This window comes from Amblyomma maculatum, chromosome 7 (assembly GCF_055883805.1).
Source record: "Amblyomma maculatum isolate TAMU_Amacu chromosome 7, ASM5588380v1, whole genome shotgun sequence".
NCBI classification, from domain to species: domain Eukaryota; kingdom Metazoa; phylum Arthropoda; class Arachnida; order Ixodida; family Ixodidae; genus Amblyomma; species Amblyomma maculatum.
The window spans coordinates 6634327-6659675 of NC_139350.1; the positions used below are offsets into that span (position 1 = coordinate 6634327).

At 45.3% G+C, this 25349-nt stretch overlaps 1 long non-coding RNA gene across 1 annotated transcript in view; it reads right to left on the minus strand.

Moving 5' to 3' along the window:
* The window catches only part of LOC146182663 (uncharacterized), a 77165-nt gene extending 64794 nt beyond the window's left edge, over positions 1 to 12371 (minus strand). Inside the window, exons 1-3 of the long non-coding RNA XR_014708654.1 lie at positions 12152 to 12371; positions 7661 to 7810; positions 1740 to 2068 (exon numbers count right to left, since the gene is read on the minus strand). This is a non-coding gene — a long non-coding RNA (uncharacterized LOC146182663). The remainder of the gene's footprint in view (positions 1 to 1739; positions 2069 to 7660; positions 7811 to 12151) is intronic.
* Positions 12372 to 25349: the final 12978 nt, after the last annotated feature.

A 25349-nucleotide genomic window follows, 5' to 3' on the forward strand; every position in this document is an offset into this window, starting at 1 on the left:
TCAATGTACGCAAGGATTAACAAACCACCGTAATGATTTTAATGTTCACTTGGCATCCAGTGCTTCGCCTAACTCTCACATATATGCGATGATTAACAAGATAAATACTGAACTTGATTTTCTCGAACTCAAACTCCGTTTAGGAAACGTGCAGATCTTTTCGCGTCCGCTACGCTAGTGCGCTCGAAAACCAAATTCGTCTCTTTATTTGGGCCCCATATCAACCGCAGTAACGATACTGAGGTCTCTAAGTTAAGCCGCATGGTCTAGACTAATAATTACGCGCAAGCATCAAGTACAGCAAAAGGTGAGAGAGTTGACAGCTCCCCCTTCTGTAAAAATGGAGAATGTTTGCCATTGTGGCCTTCTTCTGTATATATACTATTGCCATTTTCCCTTCCTATATCACGCCACATCATCATGTTCCACTTCGCCATCTTTTTCACGTGGCTGTCCTCCTCGCCAACCATTAATTGAATCAGGTTTCTGGCACTTTTATATCCTTAAATAATCATAAAGAGTGCGTAATATTTCTGAAACTACCCCCCCCCCCCCCCCCCTTACGTTCGTCTGCATGTCGACTCAACGACCTCCAACAATTTTACTCACCGGAACTTTGTGCGCCCTGTTTTTTCACCCTTGTTCTCACCATAACGGGCTCTATGCAATGTCGACTCGGGTCAACCTGGCATTTGAATAAATAACCTTCGCTCATTTGAATACCTGGTCAATGTATGATGTTTGTGCAATGTTTGCAAGTGCATAGGTTCGTAATCCTATTCCGTTTCATCATGTAGTGAATTTTAGGTGAAAGCAGTCACTCATGTATATCAGCCTCGTTTCTTAATTATCAGCGCTATTCCTCTGCAGCAATGTTCAGTGGAATGATGCTCAGTACGGCTGTCACAACGAAGTTTCTGAGAACGAAAAGGGACGTATGGCCACGCAACATATAAAGGAGCGGAATACAGAATGTCTACTTCCACGGTGACGAGTCGTAGGACAAGACGTCACTTTCAAAGCTTTATTTGGCGACATATGATTTGTTCATGATTAATGTGCATTCCCTAGCGAATACGCCGTACAGAAAGCTTTCTTTTGGGGACGCCAGAGATTGAAGAAAGAATAACGGGTAACATGCAATGACATGTCTACTTGGGATTATGCCAACTTTTGCTGTCCGCACGATTTAAAATTAAAAAGCGGTACAGAAATAAATTGTACTCATATGATGAAACCTGACACCGCAACGCTGAAAAGTAAGGGAATTGTTGGTGTTGATGAGTGAAAAACGAAAATTATTTTATGGTCGAAATATAATTGGTTAAACTGGAAGAAAATAACATTATCATGTCTTCGTAGGGAACAAACTCACACCTAAATATTTCAGGTACGGTCGGTGTTATACTTTACATTCTGATATATAAAACGTATTCAATAATCAAAATCGTTTATTTAAATCTCTATTAAATGAACGAAATTTTAAATGAGAACGTCAACACCGCGAACTTAAAACGAAATGAAGCATTATTCTGGAGGGCTGCAAAAGTTTCCCCAAATCAAAGGGCCAGGATACCCCCCTTTACACTGAGAAGGTCAGAAAGCTAATCTCATTTCATTCCTTTAAGGCACATACGCATCTGTTTAAATAATATTTGACTCCTTTGACTCGAACCGGAGTGCAGCTGCAAATTGTGGAATACTGTGCTGATAAAGTGTTTGCAATTTTGCTCACTCACGTGACGGCTGCGCATGCTACGCAGGGGAAGGATGGCCACTCCGACGACGACCTCTCTCGATGCAGCGCTGTGTCTGCCTGAAGACCACACCTACTGCAGATTGTTTTCGCATCCGCAAAAAAAGCTCAAGCCGATAGTTGGTTCAGGCTCGCCAAAGGTCACATCATGAATGTCATCTCCGGAAGTGTTGCACACGATGCTTTGTTACGCCTGCACTAGGCAGTATTTCATGAAACATCTTTTCCTGATTTATTATTCCCGGCTCATTGATGGCTCCGACTCGGCAAGCAGCAAATACTGCTGGGGCCGTTTTGGGTACGTCCGTGTCACTAGAACAGAAAAAGACAACGCCACTGTTTTCTGTCAACAGCAAACAATTATATGCGCAATTGCAGAGCCTGTTGGACGCTTTCTCATTTAGAAATAAAGCCAGAATTCTCCAGAACCCAGCGTAGCCGTGTACTTGTGGTTCGAGAATTGTTGTAAATCAAGCTGTGACCTGAGACTGACGCCTCATATGTTATAAGTATGACAATAATTTTGACGTTTCCCCTGGACAAATATCGTATTCCTCACAGTACCGGGTTCGCATACCACTGCAAAGGCTACGCCAGAATAGCCAGTTAAAAAAAGCCATTGAAAAAGGCTATTAAGGCAACTTTTAATTCTTTAGGCTTCTCTGCTGGCGAATTTTAAGACATGTGAATTAACTTGCTAGGCGCGATAAGAAACGTGTGCACAAGCACCGTAAAAAGGCCTACAAAGCCGCTCTGCACATGTATAAAGTTAAGCACAGTGCTTTTGGCAAGTCAATTTATGTGATTCCCATTTTTATATCTAGGCTTGTTTTGTTCCAGCACGCCAGTCGAATTATTTGTTTAATAATTATTTCGCTTTGCTGCAGTCGCGAACAACTTTTGGGCCCAGCCTTCGTCACAACTTTGCGTTATACGCCCTAGGTCCAATCAAATTTGTTTTTCATTACCGCACGGGCACAAAGCTTTTGAGCAAAATATGACATACCCTAACCGAGAGTAACGAAGCTGCGATGAAGCTTTTCACAAAAAACAGATTAGGCAACTTATGTTTGACCGCCAAGATCTTGTAGATGAGATTCGATGCGTTCGCCCTCAGCGGCAGCTTTTCGATGGAGGGGAAAAGCAAGGCGCCCGTGTGCTGTGCGATGTCAGTGCTCGTTAAAGATCCTTTTCCTCATCATCATCATCATCAACCTGACTATACCCACTGCAGGGCGAAGTCCTCTCCCATATTTCTCCACTTAACCCGGTTCTGTGCTAGCTGCATCCACTTGACCCCTGCGAGCTTCTTAACCTCATCCGCCCACCTAACTTTCTCCCGCCCCCTGCTACGCTTTCCTTCCCTTGGAATCCAGTTTGTTACCCTAAGCGACCATCGGTTATCCTCTCTTCGCACTACATGTCCTGCCCATTTCTTCTTCTTAATTTCAACTAGAATGTTGGTAACTTGTTATTTCTCTGACCTACTCTGCACGCTTTCTATCTCTTAATGTTACCCCTACCATTTTTCGTTCCATAGCCCTCTGGGTTGTCCTCAACGTAAGTAGAACTCTCTTGGTTAGCCTCCACGTTTCAGCCCCATAGGTGAGTACAGGCAAGATGCAACTGTTGTATACTTTCCTCTTGAGCGATACCGGTAAGCTGCTAGTCATAATCTGCGAGTGCTTGCAAAACGCGCTCCATCCCAATCTTATTCTTCTTATTTCCTATTCATGGTCCGGATCTGCGGTTACTACCGGTCCTAAGTAGACATATTCGCCTACTACTTCCAGTACTTCGCTACCTAATGTAAACTGCTGTTCCTTCCCAAGGCTGTTGAACATTACCTTAGTCTTCTGCATATTGATTTTCAAGCCTACCTTTCTACTTTTCCTGTCTAGGTCACCAATCATTACTTGCAGTTCATCCCCAGAGCTGCTTAGCAAGGCAATGTCATCAGCAAATCGCATATTACTGAGATATTCTCCATCTTATCCCTAACTGCTCCCATTCCAAGTCTCTGAATACTTCCTCTAAGCAAGCTGTGAATAGTACTGGGGAGATTGCTTCTCCTTGCCCAACACCTTTTTTTATGGGTATTTTGTTTCTTTATGCAGAACTATGGTTGCTGTGCAGCCACTATGTATATCTTCCAGTACTTTCACGTACGGCTCGTCTACCCCCTGATTTCGCAATGCCTGCATCACCGCTGAGGTTTCAACTGAGTCAAATGCTTTTTCGTAAACAATAAATGCTATGTATAAGGGCTGGTTATATTCCGTGCATTTTTCTATCATCTGATTGATGGTATGGATATGATCGATAATAGAGTACCGTTTCCGAAAGCCTGCTTGATCTTTTGCTTGATTGCAGTCTAAGGTTGTCCTGATTCTATTAGCGATTACCTTAGTAAATACCTTATACGTTACAGACAGTAAGCTGATTGGTTTGCAATTTTTAAGGTCCTTAGAGTCCCCTTCCTTATGAATGAGGATAATGTTTGCATTCTTCCATGGTTCCGGTACCGTCGATGACACGAGCCACTGCGTATACAGGGTGGCCAGTTTTTCTAACACGACCCCCCCCCCCCCCCCCCCCATCCTTCAGCAAATCTGTAATGTAATCCTCTCCAGCTGATTTCCCCCTTTTCATAGTTTCTAATGCTTTCTTGACCTCGTACTTCGTCACTGATGGAACGTCTGACTGTTTGTCTCTACCGCCAATATCGTTACGGTCCTGACTTCTTCGGCTACTGTAGACATCGGTACAGAACTGCTCGGCTACTTTGACTATCTTGCCCATATTCATAATGACGTTGCCCGCCTTGTCCCTTATCGCATACATCTAGTTTTTGACTATGCCCAATTTCTTCTTTACCGCTTTAAGGCTTCCCCCGTTCTTTACAGCATGCTAAATGTTCGTCATGTTATACTTCCTTATATTCGCCACCTTGCGCTTATTGATTAGCTTTGATATCTCGGCCAATTCAGTCTGGTCTGTTGGATTGGAAGCTTTCATACTCTGGCGTTTCTTAATCACATCTTTCGTCTTCTTAGACAGCTTACCAGTATCCTCTCTAACTATCCAACCACCTACTTCTACAGCACACTCCGTAATGATATCTCTGAAAATATTGTTCCTTGCCTCAACGGTAATGTCGCCATCCTCAGTTAGAGCTGAATATCTATTCTGTAGCGAGATCCTGAACTCTTCTGCCTTCCCCCTCACCGCTAATTCGTTGATGGGTTTCTTTCTTACTAATCTGTTGCGTTCCTTCTTCAGATTTAGGCTAATTCGGGACCTCACCATCCTGTGGTCACTGCCTCGCACTTTCCCGATTACCTCTACATCTTGCACAATGGCGGGGGTTGAACACAGTATGAAGTCGATTTCATTTTTAGTCTCCCCGTCAGGACTTTTACATGTTCATTTCCGGTTCTTCCGTTTGCTGAAAAAAAGTATTCATGATTCTTAAGTTATTGCGCTCTGCAAACTCAAATAGTAACTCCCCCCTGCTATTCCTAGAACCAATGCCATAGTCACCTACTGCCTTGTCTCCTGCCTGTTTTTTCCCTACCTTGGCATTGAAGTCGCCCATTAGTACAGTATACTGCGTCTTTACTTTTCGCATTGCCGACTCTACATCTTCATAGAAGCTTTCAACTGCCTGGTCATCATAACTACACGTAGGTGCATAGGCCTGTACAGCTTTCAGTTTATACCGCTTATTATTATTAAGCCTAATTACGATGCCTGCTACCCTCTCATTAACACTATAGAATTCATTTATATTACCCGCTATATACTTATTGACAAGGAAACCTACTCCTAGTTGTCGCCTCTCTGGTAAACCTCGATAACACAGTACATGCCCATCCTTCAGTATAGTATATGCCTCATTCGGCCTCCTAACCTCACTAAGCCCTATGATATCCCATTTCATACCCTCTAGTTCCTCTAACAGCACTGCTAAACTAGCTTCACTAGCTAGGGTTCTAGCGTTAAACGCTGCCAGGGTCAGCTTCCAATGGCGGCCTGTCCAGCGGAGCCAGAAGTTCTTAGCACTCCCTGCTGCGTCACAGGTCTGACCGCCGCCGTGGTCAGCTGTTCCGCAGCCGCTGGTGACTGAGGGCCGGGGTTTTATGGAGCTTATCATAGCAGGTTGCGGCCAATTACTGCACCAAGGTGGCCAACTCCTGTTCTGGTGAGGGAGTGCGTTGCCGGAGGTGTTCACCGGCATCAGGTTGCACCCGAAACCTGTTTATGCAATTCCATCGACACGCGTTTTTTTTTTGTTAATCCGGCTCCGGGATTTCAACCCCGGTCCTCTTGCATGCGATGCGGATGTTCTACCGCTACGCCATCGCTGCAGGTGGTCGAAATTTTCGGAGTCCTCCACTACGGCATCTCTTATAGCCTGAGTTGCTTTGGGACGTTAAACTCCACAAACCAACCAACCAACCATCTATATTCACAACATATTTTGAAGGTTACACATTTAGCAACGCTCACAATCTCACATCTGCATATTGTTCGGGTATAACCCAGCTTTATCTTCAATCCTGTGTCATTGTTTATTTATTAATACTGCACTTTTAGCCTCAAGATGATACTGCAAGCAGGAGAAAGAGATAGGAAGCACAAAAACAGTTCATACGTGCAGAGAAAAAAATTTGGGAGCACTGCAGAGTCAGCAGTGGAAAAATGCGAAAGTCTGAGTGTTGCTGCTCCACACGGTACTTCGCTCTCCCCTTGTCGAACACAACCACTGTTCCCTTGAATGCATCAAAATCACTTGCGTTCTATAATTCGTTAACAGGAAAGGAAACGCGCAGTACCTGTCATTCGCGTAATCTCACTGACACTTCTCGCGGACAAATCTTGTCGACGCGAGATTTTGATACCCATTAAACACTTCTGATGACTGTAACGCATTTATTTGTCACATCCACTTCTGGTTGGCGTGTCGTCCCATCTCTTAGAGGTCGACATTAATCGTATACCTACTTCGACGTCTGATTGATTTTACTTTTACAGTTTGGCTCTAATTATTTAACTAATAACCCTATTGGCATATTTTCTTTTTCCACAATCTCCTCATCCTCACATAATCCTCTACCAATCACAACCATTCGTTTGATCCTAACTTTTTAAAGAACGAAACAATGGCTGCGGACACGTTCTGTACATATACACGCACGATTGCCGACATAGCCTAGTAATGCTTTCACATTAAAACGCATCAATGCACAACAAGCCTGCTTCCATAAATCGAGGTGAACGACCAGGAAATGTACTTGCGGAAAACTAAACACAAGATAGAATATTTTTGTTCAGATGCCAACTAAGGCGAGCGTAGCAGCTTTTAAAGCGCACACAAGTAGAATGGTAGGATTTAAAGAATTGTTCAGTAGTCTGGCATTCCACGGAAGTGGATGGGAGCCGAGTTGTCTCACATTTCGTTTTCCGCTCCGCGTGTATGCTAAGAAGTATTCACGAGTGCGAGCATGCAGTGAGGAGAGCTCAGGGCATCTTTATTACGGAAAACAACCCTGGAATTATTCGAACACCATGCGTACTGCACGATTATTGACCACCACCTAATGCCATAGGTGGGCCCATCAGAGGGTGGGTGCTTCGACTGCCGCATCCCTGTGTACAGCGCCAGGGATATGTGCTTCGGTATGTTAGGTTTTGGAGAAAGGAAGGCGCAGTATACGTCAGGTAGACACCACAGAATCGTGGACACCCACACATTGAAAGTCAAAGCTTTTCAAAGTCAAATTTTCTTCCATGCTGACGGCTTCAAAACCTGACGTAATGAAGATGTCGCTTCAAAAAAAAAAAAAAAAATTGAAAGCAGCCGCCAATGCGACGTTTAGCGAGGCAGGGGAAGCCACTCACAGTAAAGTGGAGCATCGCTTTTGAACGCCACGATTGCTGATAATCGCATCAAATGATGACTTGCTTTTAACGGCGCGCAGTGTCTTCCACGATTCCTTCGAAGGTTGGAAGGAATGGAATGAATCGGTTCAAGGCTTCCAAGATTCTTGTCTGCAAAAAAACAAAAAACAAAAAAAAAAACAAAGGCTGAACAATCCCTTATTAAACGAGCTCTACGGCCTCGTGAGACCTGCACAATGTGCACAGAGAAAGCGCTAAGCGTGTGTGCCACTATTACCTGCGCTATAACGCAAGATGACAAAACAAAGTTAGCCATCTGCTGTGATGCGTTGCCGAAGACGTGTTCCGTTTCCTCATCACGAACGAAAACCTCTCCAATTCTCACGTGACCTGTCACTGCAAGATGTTTGAGGCGCTGAAGACACTCTGCATTTCCGCTAGATTTTGGTCGGCTTTCTAAAATACCCACTGTAACCTGCGTACACTTTTGTAGCCATGGCGACCTTACTCCCACGCACTGTATTCGAACAGCTCGCGGCCCAGTAATTTACTAATCGTTCCGTCGACTCTGTCTACCATGGATGTGTGCTCGAGACTCCTCTCCCTGGAGCATCCGTCTCATAGGCAGGAGTAGGCTGCACTTGTCCGTATCATAGTCCCAGTTGAGAGCTTGCCGCTTACCATGTGCAACACCTGTTCTCATTTAAAAATCATTGCAAAATTTCATTTCTCACGCCGCCCCGAAAAAGGCAAAAGTCATGTAGTGTTTCAAAGCTATTACCCCAATCCTAACGACTTCCTTACACTCTCCGTACATCACTTGGTCCTGGTTTGTTATCATTGTGGTCGTAATGGACACATTTGTCGCTACTTTCATTGTTGTGGCCAAGATTCGCCCCTTTCTACATGGCTGGCGATGCTTATTCTCGTGAGCAGGAGTCCTGGAAATAGCCTCTTGTTCGGCCACTGCAACAAAGAGCTCTCTAGACCAATTACCAACCGCAGCCTCCTTTTCAGTAGCGCGGCAGTTCGGCTTCGCCACGTCGCCGTTTACTCTCACCCCACTTGGAAAAATAAGTGCCGCGGCAGAGGAGGTCATGGAACAGTTGTCTGCTCCGTTTTCTCTGTTATCGGGTTGAAAAACGAAGTGGATGTGAGTGTTGCTGGCTTAAATACCCAAGCTCTAGTGGACACTGCTGCCACATAATATTGATGAACCTTGCCTCCAGAAACCGCTTCGGACAAAATGTCATGTTTGTGGAGGGCTGGAATGACAATTTTCGCGGTTTGGGCGGGAAGTTTAGCACCCTTTTGACATTCTGAACACAATGCTTCGTAGAACAATGGTCTTCCATGCGTCGGCCTCCAAGGCCAACTCTGTGCTGTTACGGAAACTTTCGGTTTAATTTAAGACTGTCTCTGCCCATCGAGGAAGACGCCCCTCGTACGACTGCGTTGTGGCATGCGTCCTTGCCTTGAAGCATCGCTCACAGCCGCATCTCTCTAGCGGCAAGAAGGGAGTGTTCTGGTGGCTGATAGCGTTGGAGCAGAGACAACCGCCAAACACCTCAGTCGCAAAGCCTCCTCTATAAACTCTGCTTTGTCCATTTAAATTGTTACTATTTATTCATCGGTCACTTAATTTTAAATGAACAACCGAGTATTCACGGCATGCAATATATTGGTGCCAAAACGCGAGAAGAGAAGAAATTCTGAACAATGAACTGTGCGCGTTTGCCTCGTAGTGGTCTTTCATCACAATGTACACATGTGTAATCAAGGCATCTAAACATAGGCGACACGACCCCTGGTTATCTAAAGTAATTCCGGTGATCTGTAAATGCGCATGTTAAACAATGGAGTGTCTGGAAGAAATCAAAGGTACTGCGTACTCAATTTATGCAACCTAGTTAGAGCGATACTAGTTTTCCACACGCTTGACTGACGCCTTTCAATGCTGAACTCCCCTTTCGAAGGGTCAGTTCGATGAGTAAGTGGATGATGAGCAGGCCGATACGGAGTACGAACAGTTTTCAAAAACGGTGCTCGTTTCGTGACCGTCATAGCAAAGTTGCAACAAGTATCTTCAACTGCCCATAAACCGGGTCAAGCTGGCAAAGCTGAAGCTTCACTTTCCCCTTCTTTCTCATTAGAATTTGTATAACAATTTACTCCATCACTTGAGCTTGCCATGGGTGACAGGGTCTTTGTTGTAGGCCGAGAACATCTGCCTTTAGTCCTGCTGTCCGAGGCCAATTGTGTCTAAACAAATGTTACAAATAAAAATAGCAGACGACTGGCAGCCCTTCTGGGAAATAGTCGAACAAGTCGTCGGCAAGAAAGAAGACCTGGATCTGCGGACAAGTTCCGCTACCTGACAGCATTTGTCACAGGTGACCGCGGCTGCATTTGTCGGTTCCACCAACCGCACGAAGCTAGAGCGACGCTCACAAAATGCTGCGGCAACAAATAGCTTCTAATAGCTAAATTAGCAAACCTGACGGGACGTACCTCAAAAAACACGGTGAATTCATCACAAAGTGAACGCAGGCCGCATTGGTTGAGCGCCGCAATTTTCCACACTGCGAAAGAAGCAGTGTGCTAAAATCGTACTCAAGTTTTCTTGAAAACTTCCGGAATGTTGTTATTTTCTTCCTGTAAACAGCTTACTACACGAAAAAATTTTTTTCGGCAAATATGCACTTAGTTTCTTTTAAACAAAAATCAATTAAGCGTAAGTAACATCTGGTTACATGCTTGATATTTACAGAGACCCAGTACAACGGCAAGAACATGTTATTGTACTTTTTACTATAGCTGCAACAATGTGGATAAACATATCTCAGCTTTATACAACGCCGTTCCCACTTGCCTTAGTAAAAGTACTTCAGTCTGTAGTCACGAGTGTAGCTACGTTCTAACGCGACATTGTTAATACCTTCTTTACACGACCGGCTTAACCATGGTTACGCTTAACCGAGGTTACCGGACTTCACCACGGTTAACCACCAATCGCAGTTAGCTGTGCTTACACAGCTCGCCACCGTTCTCGGTTGCGGCCGCCATTACCCATAAAGTACAACCGAAGCGACGCGGTGATCTGCGGAACGAAGCAGCATTTACAAATATCCCATTTATAACGTAGTTTCCGGAGTGCCGTCCGACAAGGCGTCAACAGCGCGGTCAATCCCCGCACGATGGCAGCACCTCCTCGACCACCGCAAACACCGCCGCGTTGGCCCCTCCTCCCGCAGACCGTACGCGAAAACACGGCGGCTCGCTAGCGCCGACGTCAGAAACAAAGCGTGATAAATTTATTGCCATCTGGAATACTGAGCCGAATATCAGGATTGAATTACTCTTGAAGATCACTGACCAGCGGCAAATTGCTGGCAAGACCGATAACCGCGATACTATCAAGTTTCTGTTCAAGCCAGCTGCCGCCGGTGCATTGCGGCTCACCGCTCTGCTTATACTAGCTATGCGATTATTGCGTCGCCAAAGTTAATCATATCGTTATTTTACAGCGGAAGAATAGGATTCACATTAAGGAAGTTTCATGAGTACACCATTTCGACAGCGTTTATCAGTTCGAAAGCGCACACCGCCGCTGCTTCGAAGATAAATAATTTAGGCCTATTAATGACTAGGGGGTTACGCATCCCGCCGTCGTTCCCCGCGCTCGCAAGCGTCACCGCCGCGATAAGTGTAACGTACGTACCTCAGCCTGCTCGCAGCATCCCGCGCTGCAAGCGTTGCGAACTTGTGCACTTTCATAAGACCGCGCATTTTTTGATGTTCCGCGCTGAGCACCAAGCCGCGCAAACGATACTGCAGACACAGGACGGGGCTTCAGTGCGCAGACGCTTGGCTGTATAGGCCGTAAGCGAAGACTCCGGGCTGCACAATAGACACCGCCTATTCAATACGGGCAAACGAGTACACTGTTGAAGCAAACATGCTCGTACGCGTCGCGCACTCGGGTGCCGACGAGCAGCGTCCATCAACAGACACCACCATAACCTCTGTTAACGACGCAAACCGAGGACACCATACTCGGTTTGCGATAACCGCTGTTAGGGATGCAACCATGGTTTGGTCTGCCGTGTAAATGGGCTAACCACGGTTTCGTGTAACCGCAGTTACGCTACCCGTGGTTAACTCTGCCCGTGTAAAGAGGGTATAAGGGCCCCGCTTCGCAGAAACGCAGGTGTCGGCGTTATTGTTACGCCAAGATCAGAATGAAGTAAACGTAAAGTAAAGAATAAAGTAAAGTTTTCCCGCGAACCACGGGGTCGAACACGGTTCCTTTGAAGTGCGAGGTGAGAACGCAATGACTTCTACAAACCCGGTTTGCTTCTTTCCGAGTAAAGGTGGACCTAATGCATGCATTGTCAGATGACTGCTAATGTTTGCGTGCGTCATTAGAAAGAAACTAATTACGGAAGTAATAGTTAAGCGAGTAGCAAAGAACATTTTCGCTCTGCTTACCTGTGGTGGAGCGCTCACTGGAAAATTCCTTCGATCGTACGGCGCTGCTGCAGCTGGTGGCGCCAGCTGCGGCCCGATTGCAAGCCTTATATATCCATCGTCTTCAAAACATTGGGGTGTAAAACAGCGGAGAAAAAACAGACTAAGCGGGAAGAAATAACCAAACGACGGTTATCTGATTGGTGATTAAAATGAAGGCTGGAATAAAATTTCACCCTGCACTAAATACAAAAAAAAAAAAAAGGAGTGCGTAGTCAGTATATGTCGTTGTGAGGCTGAAAAGCATAAGAAGGCGATGCGAATGGAGCCCCATAATGCTATCGCTTTGAACTCCTACAGGCGAAGCTAAAGCGTCCTATTGTTTTTTTTTTTCTTCTATTCAGTTCAATTGTGTAAAACAAGTTTCATGAAAGAATAGTGTACAGATAATCACGTGCTATACGGTTGACTCAGATTTCGCTGTCTCTGACTTCAAAAAGTTTAGTATGTTTTTTGCCGTTGGATGATTGCTTTTACGGTGAAGTTGTGTTGAGTGCACAAGTCCTCGCCGACATACAGGAGACGCCTGTCACTAGAAGGAAATTGAAAACCGATAATCGTGGGCTGTGCATATAACGTTTTGTTTTCAAGAAAGACGGCTAGATTTTTTTTATCAAAAACGAAGATCATGTGCCGATCGTCTCGGTTTAGAATAGATCACCAGTAGCAAAACGAAAAATATTGTTTTATTGATTTTAACCCGAATACCCGCATCTAGTGGGTACTACCAAACCCCTCATTCCTAATTACTGCTAAAGGTGCCTTTTCCTCCGTTTCATTTTGGCACGCACTCATTTTGTAACTACAGCTTGGAACACCTCCTTCGGTAGCCACAGCTCCCTTCGATTGCAGCGTGTAAGGGCTTCTTACTACTGACGACAACTGTTGTAAAATATTTTCAGTTTTTAGCATTTAAGAGCGGCACAAAATCAGCAGTGTTCAAGATAAAGCATTATGCTATTAAAAAAATCAAAAAGAAATTATGTTGTAAATAATCATACTAGGCGTAGCACAGTCTGCCAAAGTTCGGTGCGCGGTATTTAAAAAACGTGCGTGAAGTGCTGAAGGAACAAGGCCTTAAGTGTAGCAGGATGAATAGAAAGAAACATACACATTATTTTTTACGGTACGTACGCTTGTTGCCTGTCTACTCAAGGCTAAGACAACTTGTATCTGAAAACTGTAGAGGCGATGAGCACCCGAACGCATCAAACATCTCAGGTGAGTTGGCGATGGGTATAATACAGTCGAGTCGAGACTCATCACTCGTATTGCGCCAGCTTCCACCGCAGGTGAGCAGACAGAACCTTCTGAAAAGAATTTGTTGCGCGCTCTGCCAAAAATGCCGAAAATTGCTCGCCTCGCTTTGCTCTTCGTAATGTTTCCTGACCGCACGATGCACGACCAAGAGGGAATACGTCCATATAAATATGTGGAGAACTCGGCTTTTTGTGACGTTGTCGAAATGGTCTGTACCCCTCAGGAGCTTGGATTGCAGCATGCAGTCCAGGAAAAAAACAGCATTACTACGGTACCACTCTTCGAAACTGCTCTCGGGAGGCTCGCCGGCTTGGAACACATGCATCGCGAGAAGAACGCCAATGACTCCCATGTTGAACTCAATGGGAACCTGGCCCGAGTAGAGCACGGGTGGCCGTCGCAGAGCTGCTGGAAGCTGAATAGTGTTAAGCGTTCGTGAGTACCTGACGCTGTTTGAGAGAAAATAGTGGCCGAAGAAGGCTGCTTCAGCCGATGGTGGATCACTGAGACGGCGTCGTGCTTCGCGTGCCTTTAGTTCGGCGTGCAGCGTGGGCAAAGCAGTTGGCGATCCCAATACTTCGGTGGGGTGCCAGACGGACGCGTTGGATGAAGTGGACATCGTGGTGTCGTGCGCGGCGAGCCTAACACTCTTGATATGAGAGACCACCAGATTCTCATCTTCTTTATCTATGCCTATCTTCACTGGGTGCTCGGCGAATACCTTACGCACTTTAAAAAAAACCGCTTCCGGTATTGATGGGTCCCACATCAAGGGGGTGGTCAAGTTATTAAACACTGTAGACCAAACTGGCGGAAGAACCTCGTCCGCCAATTGAAGACACATAGTTGTCGAGCGGTTTGGCGGGATTTGGTAGAAACGTCCAATCTCTACAGCAATCTGAATTAAGATGTAAATGAGGCCAACGTTGTAGTTTTTCCGGAATCCGTCAACGGTAAAGTTCACGACGTCTATTTCTGTTGCGAGTAGAGTGGATGTGTTTCGCAGCTTCAGGTCAGGGAGCAGTAGGCTGTTTACAAAATGCTGCCAGTCCTCTCCAGCGATGTTTTCCATGAATGCTGCTTTGGCAATGCCTTTCATTTCAGCCTCCTCAGACGAGCTCTTTTGGTGTAGATATAGCAGGTCGAAATTCAGAAGGAGTGAAACAGTAGCGGTAGCATTTTCCAGCGAAACATTCCACAGCCCGCCAAAAGTGTAGTCGAAGAGTTGGCCCAGGAATTCTGGTAACGAGTCACTGTCATCATGCACTCCCATTTTCTCATGAAGAGATTTTCCACGGGACACATACAGACACAGTTCACCGCCGTGACTGATGACACCGACGTTGTACAGAGTTGATATCCCTCTGAGAAGAGACAACCGGACAACATGGCGCAAGGCGACAACTGTATCCTTCGTCGCCAGGATGTTGGTGACGTCGGCGATGGCTTCTTTGATGCCTGCATCAGCGAGCGGATGGGCGTTTTTGTCGAATGCATGGCAAGATTTGAATATGGCTACAAGCTGGTCCAGGACAGGGTATCGGATATCCGTATCCTTACGGCTAAGAAGACGATTCTTGAAGGAATTTAGCATCTCCTCTTCAGCTGTTGCTACGAGGGCAGTGTTTCCGAAAGCTTTGTCGTCTACTTTGCCGCACACATGTCGGTGGAAGTTTTCGCATGGACTTACACGGATGTCCATGAGCCGGAAAAGCTCTTCTGAGGCAATCTGGCATTCTGAACTGTCGCAATGTTTCGTCAAATTCTTGGAATGTGGCCACATCGCCCAGATGAGGAAGAGGCTAGTAGCTGCCACTGATGTTGCGAGGAACACTACGGCGAATAACTTCTTCATTTCTTTGTCGTTACCGTTGCTCGTGGTCCTGGGCGTGATCACTAACTGGGTTACTGAACCAACTGCAAAGAGAGATAGGCTGCAGTCAACTCTAGGGAATATGAAAAGTGGGTCAGAGCAGCATTCTGGTTCGCTCGCTTGCGAGCGCGAAAAGTTCATATACGATATCCGACGAGTGCAGTACCTCCCTAGGCAAATTCATGACTCGTAACAAGGAAAAAGGCATCTCGGGTCTACTTGCAATTTTTTTGTTTTGAATGAGCACTGCGACTTGCATATTTTCATGACAATTCTTTTTTAATTTTGCGTTCAATGCTGAAACCCTTCAAATCCATGTCTCTCGTGCAGTTTTAAGAAGGAGGCAAATTAAATTACTTCAGAAAAGAGCTAAAAAAAGAAAAAAGTTACTCCCAAACTCTAAAGCATTGCATAGCATTGATGAGAGCATATCTCTGTTATTCCGAAGAAAGCCGGTTGCATCTTAGATATATCAAAGGCGCCTATACAGTTCTCGTTGAGGAGTTGTGACATATATGTGTTTCAGTAAAAATATAGTTGTGCTTATAAATTACAATTCAGGCATCACCACGATTAAATTTTTGCACATGTACCCATTACTAATATGAAGAAAATGACTTGAAATATTTTCATGAGTATTGAACACCTGCCTTTTTAGTTTGATGGCAGTTTCAGTTTCTGTAAAATACGAACTACTGCAGAGCCTTTCTCAATCAATGCAAACAATGTTATTCTTAAAAGACAGATATATAAAGACACAGATATAAATGCATACTGTTTCATTGTATACCCTAATAAATAAACGCTTAATATTAACGAATAATGTGAATCACAAAATGAAACAACTGGTAAGCGCAAAATGAGGGCTTAAAAGACGTCTTTCAGGACCCACCGCTAGCTATATTCCTGAGTGCTAAAACTCCTGTGATCTTTTAACGTCTTTAAAGCTACTTCATTCACTGTTCACGCACTGCGTATCAAATCTGGCTATAAAAGTTATTCACAGATGAAGTTAAAGATAGCCGTTAGTGCCGCTTCCTGCTGCAACATCAAAATTAGCGGTCATTTGAATTCGACAACAAAATTCCAAATATTTACCAAAGTGCTAGTTTATTCTAGTTTATACAGTTTACTTTCCCAAAGCGACTCAGCTCCTATACCTGCAAGTTCCCGTACCAGTGTGCCAGCAAAGAATAAAAAATTCTTTGAAATAGCAAGCCTAACAAAAATAATCCCAACATTATACCCGGAAAAGCAACCGACATCCCACCTTTGCCTCAGTGTATAATTTGCACCGACTCCTAAGGAGATATCTGTGTTGGCTGTCTAATCTAAAAAAAAAAAAATAAAATAAACAACCCCCTCACCTGTACACGAAGGTCAAGGCTATATATACTCGCGCAGCCTTACCCCGTCTTCCTCCTATGGATCCCTAGACAGACCACGGTGCTCTAGCCTCTCGGGAATTGACGGCAATGAGATGGCTAACCAGCTCGAACGTGAAGCCCTTATTAGGGCACCGTTCATCCTCTGGCCCAGGCCCTTCAAGGGCGGGTTGAGAGTGTCTCTTCAAGCGGCCATCAAGGAAGAGTACGATGCTGCTCGTCTAGACCGCATACTCTACACCCACCCTGATCCTAGCCTTCTTGTACGGGAGGATCACGCCCTTCGACAGATAGATAAATACAGTCATCACACGAGCACTGCAATATCTTAAAAAATTCCGCCACGATTCTTCATGTTCCAAGAGCCGTGTTCCTTGTGCGAATATTTCCCATTAACTATTCTCCTTCCCGGTTGCATTGCACACAAGTTTCTTTTCTAGCCCCTCTCATACGATCGGGTCCTGGCAGGACTGGTTTGGTGCTGAGGGTGAAGAACCGCACATGCTCATCCAGTAGTGCATTGACGTCATGATTAACCTCCTGATTATACCCCCTGCATGGCGAAGGCCTTTCTCATATAGTTAAGCCGGTCCTGTGTTAGCTGCTTCCCCCTGCGAATTCACCCCTGCGAACGTAGCCTCATCCACCCACCCGACTTTCTGCTGCCCCCTGCTACGCTTACCTCCGTTCGTATTCCATTGGTTACCCTTCATCGATTATCGTCTCTTCACACTACATGCCCTGCCCATGGCCATTTCTTTTTTATTTCCACTAGAATGTCATTACCTCGCCTTATTTCTCTGACCCAATCTACACGCTTCCGACCTCTTAACGTTACACCTACCATTTTTCGTTCCATAGCCCTCTGCGTTGTCCTAAACTTACGTAGAACCCTTTCCGTTAGCCTCCACGTTTCAGAGCCATAGGTGAGTACAGGTACAACGAAACTGTTGTATAGTTTAAGCTTGAGCGATACCGGTAAGCTGCTACGAGGGACGTTCCGAAAGTAAGTTTAGACTTTTATTTTCACACGAAAACATTTGCCCAAACCAACACCATGGCATCATGATCAAAATGTACAACTTTCCCGGTTTTTCGACCATAATCGCCCACCACATTGAGACATCTGTCATAATGTGCAATGAATTTGGAGAACCCACTCTAGTAAAAGTCGGTGTCCCGCGATGCTACACCAAAGCCACACACAGCGAGGCTCACCTAAGGTCATATTTGTCGCTTCGGATGGGAGAAACTGGATCCCTCAGCCGACAGCCCGAATCTTGCCGTATCGGACTTCTCGATATCCTCTCCCCATCCCCTTTTCTTTCCCGCTGGCCGCCGCTCAGGTGCTTCAAATTTGAGATGGCAGCTGCCGAGCCGGCAACACTATTTTCCTTCTTTTTGATATTTTATAATAAACCACTTCCACCTGAGGTATTCTGCTTTTTCTGTCTTGATCATCAATCGTTCTTTGCAATTCGTCCCCTAAGTTACTTAGCAAGACAATATCATTAGCGAATCGCAGATTACTGAGGTATTCTCCATCAATCCTTATCCCTAACTGCTCTCATTGCAAGTCTATTAATACTTTCTCTAAGCAAGCTGCGAATAGCAGTGGGGAGATCGCGTCTCTCTACCTAACACCTTCTAATACATCGATGTATTCGGTGCTTAAGTGTTGTTTTTTTAATAAAGTCCATTACTACTACCTCTACTACTAACTACTACCTATGCTTATAGGCACACCTACAAAAATTTGCCAGAAATATGCGGCTTCGCCAATACCTTTCACGACCGACCTGCTCAGAACAATATAAGCAACCTCCGGGATCTAGAAAAGACGGATTCTCACAAACCAATGCAAAAAAAGCTTTGACATAACGTGGTTTAATTCAAGAAAGCAGCGGTATAAGATCACTGCCGAGCAATACCGGTCATCAAGCCCTCCGACAGAGGCGGGACAATCGTGTTTCTAAACATAGCACCGAGGGCTGCAGGTGATCCAATCACCTGGCTTTACGGATACAGAAATGACGGCTTGCTTGTCTGAGATAAATGGAGGCTTGTGATCAGCGACCACTCATTGGTTACAAGAAAAGAAACCAATGTGGTGGATAAACCCTGTTCTGACTAGCCCTGATGAAAAGCCGTAGAAGCCAATTTTACAACGTTATGAATATATGCTTAGTTCGGTGAAAAATCAGTGATCTCTGAATATATGTGTGTATAAGGAGTGGGAGGGGATGCACTCTACGCCCCAGTAGGTGCAACTACATGTATCAAACGATACAAATGGATTTCTCTCTTGGAAGCCTATGCCCTCCGCAGGGAGCCACGTACATTTAGCCTTCACCCTCCTTCTTCCTCATTCTTCCAGACGCCACCAATAGCAGCAGCAGTGCTATGAAGCAGAGATAGCGAATTCGATATGAGAGCATTATGAAGGCGATCAATATGAATGCGAAACGTGCAGCCAAATACTAGGTACTACTAATGCAGTCTGTCGCATCGCACTCTGTGACGGCTTCTTGACCAGTATTGCTTTCTTTTTCTATACAGGTAGAGTAGGGGGTTTGAAACAAAGGTTCTTTAAAATTTACGCTCACTGTTATAAATGTAACGGCAGTCCATTGTATATTCATGTTGCTCAGATATTGAGACTGGCGCTGCAAGATATAAAGCTCACCTAAAAGTAATTAACACCCAAGATTTAAGAGCACGCACACTGGTGATTTGCGTCTGATATTATCTGCAGGCAGGAGTTTTGCGACTTACAGCGCACCGATGACTTCCTCCTTTCCCCATGTTGCTCATTTTGTTCGCCTGTAGCTTCGCAGCGTTCCGACGTCTCGGCCACACACGGGGCCGCTGATGTTGGCTCCTGTATCGAGAAATAACTCATTCGTTTTTCGATATCTGCGTATCATTACTCGCTGCCTTTTACTCTAAACTCTACGCTCAACTGTTGTCAAATCTCAAAACGTTTATAAAGAAAGTTTTAAATTATAGAGAAGTTTACATCTACAAACGTTTTTTGGCGGAGCACAAACACTTTTCCTTTCGGGGCCCTATATTTCTTGTGTGATAACTGGGAAATGTTTGAAAACACCTTTTGGAAATTGTATACTGCTAGTGACTTGCATGCATAAAATACTTGCGCTGATGTTTACTAGAAGTCAAGCTTGAGGTTTTAGCGTAACAAAGAATGAATGGTCATGTGAACAGGGCAAGCGACCTCCTTAATAAGGTTGACGCCGCTCATGCCGCGTAGGGCCGCTGAAGAAAAACGAAACCACGTAGCCGGGCAAAACAGTTTATGCTTGAAAGGGACCTACGACGTTCCCTGAAAAGCGACGAGAGCCTCTGCCGTCCACCCCACTACTTTGTGGACAAACGTTGACTAAGTGAAGAGCAGTTACAAGCTTGAGAACTGCGGCTACTAAACACACCCGTAACCAGTAACATATTACTGCTTGTAAGTGAGCCAGTCATGCAAGGCGACAGTTACACCGCGAATGATCCTGCATCCGTGGTTAGCGCTGAAGCGCAGTCTGATCTAGCGCGCTTTCAGACTTGCAACTGAATTTTACTCTGGCGCATTTAAACACGTGTTTCGTTTTCTTTCCCTCTTCATTTCCTTCATCCTCCTTCTTCACTTGCTCCGCTGGTGCCGCCTTCAGTCGCAGTCGCGCCAAATGTGATAAAATGCTTACTAAAAACGTCACGTTTACAAAATTCGCTGTAGTGATTAAAATCGATAAGGATGAAATGCATACGTGACAATGAACATGAAAATATAAACCTTACATGACATAAAAATATATACACGAAATAAAAGACTATGGTGGCCAAAGAAATCAGCAAAAGGCAACGTGAAGGCTAAAACCGACCTGTGTAAAGGCAGGCTGAGGTGACAATGGATGAAACTGACAATAAAACCGTGAACTGATAAAGAACAACTACACCGCGATAAACACAGGCGACCATAAGTGCAAGTGTTCCAACACATGCAGACAAGAATTCACCAACACCCTTAACGCAACCACAGGTAAACGTGTATAAATGCGTCCTTTCCAGAGTAAAATTTAGTTGCAAGTCTAGCTTGTGTCCTGTCTCTCTACCTTCAGTGTGAGTCTTGTCCGCTCGTTCACGAACTAGCCCGTTTGTTCACCAACTAGCCCAATTAGAGCATTGCTAGAATTGGATTTTTTTTTTCCGCAATGAACGTTTGCTAACTCTCTCCTTTGTCTTTCCTCTTGCTATGGTGAGCGCAAGGAGTGCGTGAAAACACATATGGTATAAGCGAAGGTTTCAGTTTAAAACTAGATCTGGTAATAAGGTATCTGAAAGATTAAAAAAATTAATGTGTAAAAAACGAAGGACTTTTTTATTATTAGGTGTACTGAACCTCTAGTTGAATTGCAACTCTGATCGTCTTCCCGACTCAATAGAAACACAACATGCCCATGACGTTGGCAGCAAGTAGACTCTGTCCGAACACAGTCATTTGTTGTTTTTTTGTGAATGGTGCCATTCGAAAACTGAAGGCCGATATCTGTGAATGATCAGCGCGTAATTTCGTAGTACAAATCACCGAGCACTTATAGAACAGTCCTCGAAATGGGGCGCTCCGAAACATGACATGCACAGTTCTACCAGAACAAGAAAAAATTGAACGCAGAAGTGTGACTTCTAAAAATGTCATTTTAGAGCAGTATGTCTCTCCAGTCTGTCCCAGAGCCGTATAAAAAAAGCTATGCGGCTACTGTTCCCAAATTACTGACAAGCTAGCTCAACGCGCACCTATCTATAGGCAAGGAACCATTAATTTCCAGAACGACGTTGGGTAGACTTTCCGGGCTGAGAAACTTTTGAGTATACTAGTACCTTTGTTGTGAAGCATGTATGCCGGTCTGCCTTGCTTGTAAGTGTAGCTGATGGCTTTCGAAACGGTGGAGTCGGGCTTCTCCACTTCCATAGGCGTCTACCCTGGTTGTCCTTCTTCAGTGGCGACTTGATGATTCCCAAAGGTTTCTCAACCCCTGCGAAAAATTAATGGGGGACACTTAAGCTAGTCATTTAGGGGATGTCGCGATAGCGTAGGCTGCAAACCGACATATAAAGTCCCGCTTTAACCGAGCCTTATGAGAGAGAGAGAGAAAGAGAGAGAAGGCAGAGAGGTTAACCAGGAAAGCTTCCGGTTTGCTACCCTGCACTGGGGAAGAGGAATGAGGAGTTTAAACGAGAAAGAAGAGAAGGATAGGAAAGGTAAGGCGGCGAGGAGCGCAGTCACAGTTTCTCAATCAAGTTTGTGTCTCTCATAAAACAGATAAGTGCTTTGAAGGCTTTGCCGTTAGACGCCTTCTGTGGCCATGGGCCGAGGATTTTCTCCTCTGTAAAAGGACGGCTGTCAAGATGGTCCGGAGCCGAACGCAGCGCATAACTTTCGCTTGAAAAAGCAGGGCACTCGCAAAGGAGATGCTGCGTGGTCTCTTCGCCTAGGGGTAACATTTCTAACTCGAATGCAAGGATCCTGGCCGGCTGATTGTGATGTCACCCTCCGATATGAAAGGGGAGACCCGAGTTGGCAGCTCCTGCCAAACGTGCGGCCATGTTAGCTGCCAGCTACTACCTGCGAGTGCCATAGTCGTGAGTTTTCGCTCACAAAGACGTTGCATAGGCCGGAGTTTGGGGAATTTGACGCCATCGCGTAATTAAGAATGCGGCAATATGAGACAAATCCACCGAAATGCATTTGCGTATACGAACCACACACTATTGTTTTGGATGCAGTAGATATAATACGCCGCATCAAGGTGGCGGCCAACCGTGGACAGCTAACCCTAATCAATATGCCGAACACATTTTGTGACTCTATACAGGGACCTCGGCTAGGCGGCGTCCGAAGAGCGAGTAACCAACGCCCTTTCTAGCGAGAATTTCAAACAGCAAGGAGGCCGATGTGCTTTGTTTCGCTATTTACTGGTTAATGGGCGGTTTTAAAAAATGCATATTTCTGAAGGACATTTTTGGCGTGCCAATCACACGAAAGAGGAGTAATTGAGTGTGTATTATCAGAAAGCAGCACAGCGATGTTTCCCAGCACGAGTCTGTCATAGGTGACCGATCACATCCCCCTGCGTACCTCGAGGTAACGTCTATAGACGGACTTTCACTGCTTGCGAGGAACGCCTTGGCTTTCTGCCTACACAGTCACCTAGCTTCTGAATCTCGGCACAAAGGTTAACCGTCTGAACTGATCGTTTTCTACGCATGATGTTCTAGATCGTATTATATGGGTTTACATTTAGCTTGCGATTATATAAGTGCGGTTAAGCACACTGAAGCATTCTAGCTAGCGCGTTCATGTGCGCACCCCCTGAAAACTCGCAGATACGGTCACGATACGTGTCATTGCATTTGTAATAACGACTGCGCGCGAACGCACCGCACCGCCTTATTTTTTTGCGCACGTTACACGTGCTCCCTTCTCCACATATGCAATTGATGAAAGGTATATTTAGGCCGTGAAATATCGATTAAGTGCACTCAATAATCACTTGTATATTTCCGAACTGTGGCAGTTGAAGCATTGCTCTGGTATGCGTAAGAGCGATTGTTTCATGTGCACGCTGCGAATTGCGAAAGAGGGCGGTTTTCTACTTGGAAACATGCATTTAAACAGTGTGATAATAATATAAAGCTTAGCGTACCATAGTAGCACTGAACAAACAAGCAGAGAAGCTTTTTTCAATATCAATGATCACAGACTGCCCGTTTACTCGCCATTAATAGCAATTCTTTAAGAGCGGCGAGCTCCCGTAAATCAACTGACGCCTATGATTTTGCTAATTGCGGCTCGCTTAGCAGGCAAAACTGGCATTCCGGCGCTGTAAGGTCTTCTAACTACCGCCAAAACTGTTTGAGTGAATTGGAAAGCACCGTTCAAAGCACGAGAATTGAGGCATACAAAGCTATGGAAGCTTGTCGCCTCTTCGTCTGCCTTTCATCTTCTTGCGCTACTAATTTGGAATGGATCAAAACAAACTAGCTGAAAAATCGTATGCCTTTAGTTAGGTGCGGCATTGCTTTATTTAACGTTACCCGCTAAAAGTGCATTGCCTTCAACGCGGAAAAGCAGCGAATGAGTCGGCTAGGCAAGCTTTCATTTTAGGAGGCCAGCTTTCGAATCAGTCCAAGAGTAGAGCGAGTACGCAATACAAAATAAGTAATAATATAAGCTGGATCTTCTGAGTCGGTTCTTTCAAAAGAGCGAGTGAGCCGTTGCTCACGAAAAGTGAGCGGCTGTTCTTCTGGAGAGCCGGCTCTTTTTCATTCTGTTCCGTCCCGGACGCCCCGGGTCACCCTCTCGGTGCGATTTCAGCGCCATCTTACCGATGCGAGAAAATGACTGGCCCTCTGCCCTTTCGCGCGAGTCGCAGCCTGCCCCCCGCCTTCTAATTGACACTCTTTCAAAAGAACGAGAGTGAGCTCACTCAGTGGCGGTTCTTTTGAAGCGTTGTCATTCAGTCAACCGCGAGGAACCGTTCCATTAGAGCCGAGTCTTCTGCTAAGTGTAGGATGTCTCGATGTCGCGATTGCGCGCGCCATTCGTTAGAAATGCGAAAAATAAACTGCATTTGGCAAGAGGGGATCAGGCCGGCATACGAAGAGAAGAAAACGTTCCAGACACGGCGGCGGTGTCACTCGGCTGCTATGTTCTCTGGAAAAACTTGATAGCCAGCCGTTTCAAGCTCTGCTCTCGTATACTTCAAGCAGGCGGAGCCTAGTCGGCAGGAAAAACATTTGTTCATTCATATACAAACAACAACTGCCGAGCGTCGTCTGCCCTAAATGTGAAACAGATGCCTTAGAAAATTAAAACCAAACAACATGAGCGATGCGGCTTGATGTAGAAACAAAATGGATGATTGAATGAAATAATGGTCGGCGCATGTATTTGGCGGCGAAAACAGAAAGGTTAAGCATAAGGGGCCTATGAGACCGCGGGGAAGAAACCTGTCACCAGGTATAAAGGAAACAAGGGGAGAAGTCAGGGGCAGAGAGGCGTTGACCTCGAGAAAAACTGCCGCAGAGTTGAAAAAAAGGCCGTTTATAGGAATATTTGAAAAACGAAACAGGTAAAGTAAAAAAGGAGGGAGGGGGAGGGCCAGAAACCCAAACCATAAAAAAACAAGAGAAAAAGGACTACTCGCTAACTCTAAACAATTCGCATACGGCATTAAAAAACGATGCATTTAAATTATACTTCAGTCTCGCCCCTGAGCGAACCAGTCACCCTGACGCATTTACAGATTTAAGTGAGCCGTTGAGCCATTCAAGTGAGCCGGCTAATTTCAGTGAGCTGAGCCGTTTTGCCCATCTCTAGTTGACACTGCTGCATAGAAGATACTGACTTGATTCTGCGTTTTTCTAATACCCAAGCTTCGCGCCTCTGTTTTCTATGTTAAGTGCTATAGGAAGCGGCAAAATTTCACGGCGCTTCCAGATTCTTCTTTCTGCGTAAGTTGTTGTGGCCTTCCACATGGCCTTCCACATGACGCCTTGCTGCTTTGGCGAAGACAGAATAGCAGACGTCATGGCAATTACTCGCATAATCTTACGCGCGATAGTCGTTTCT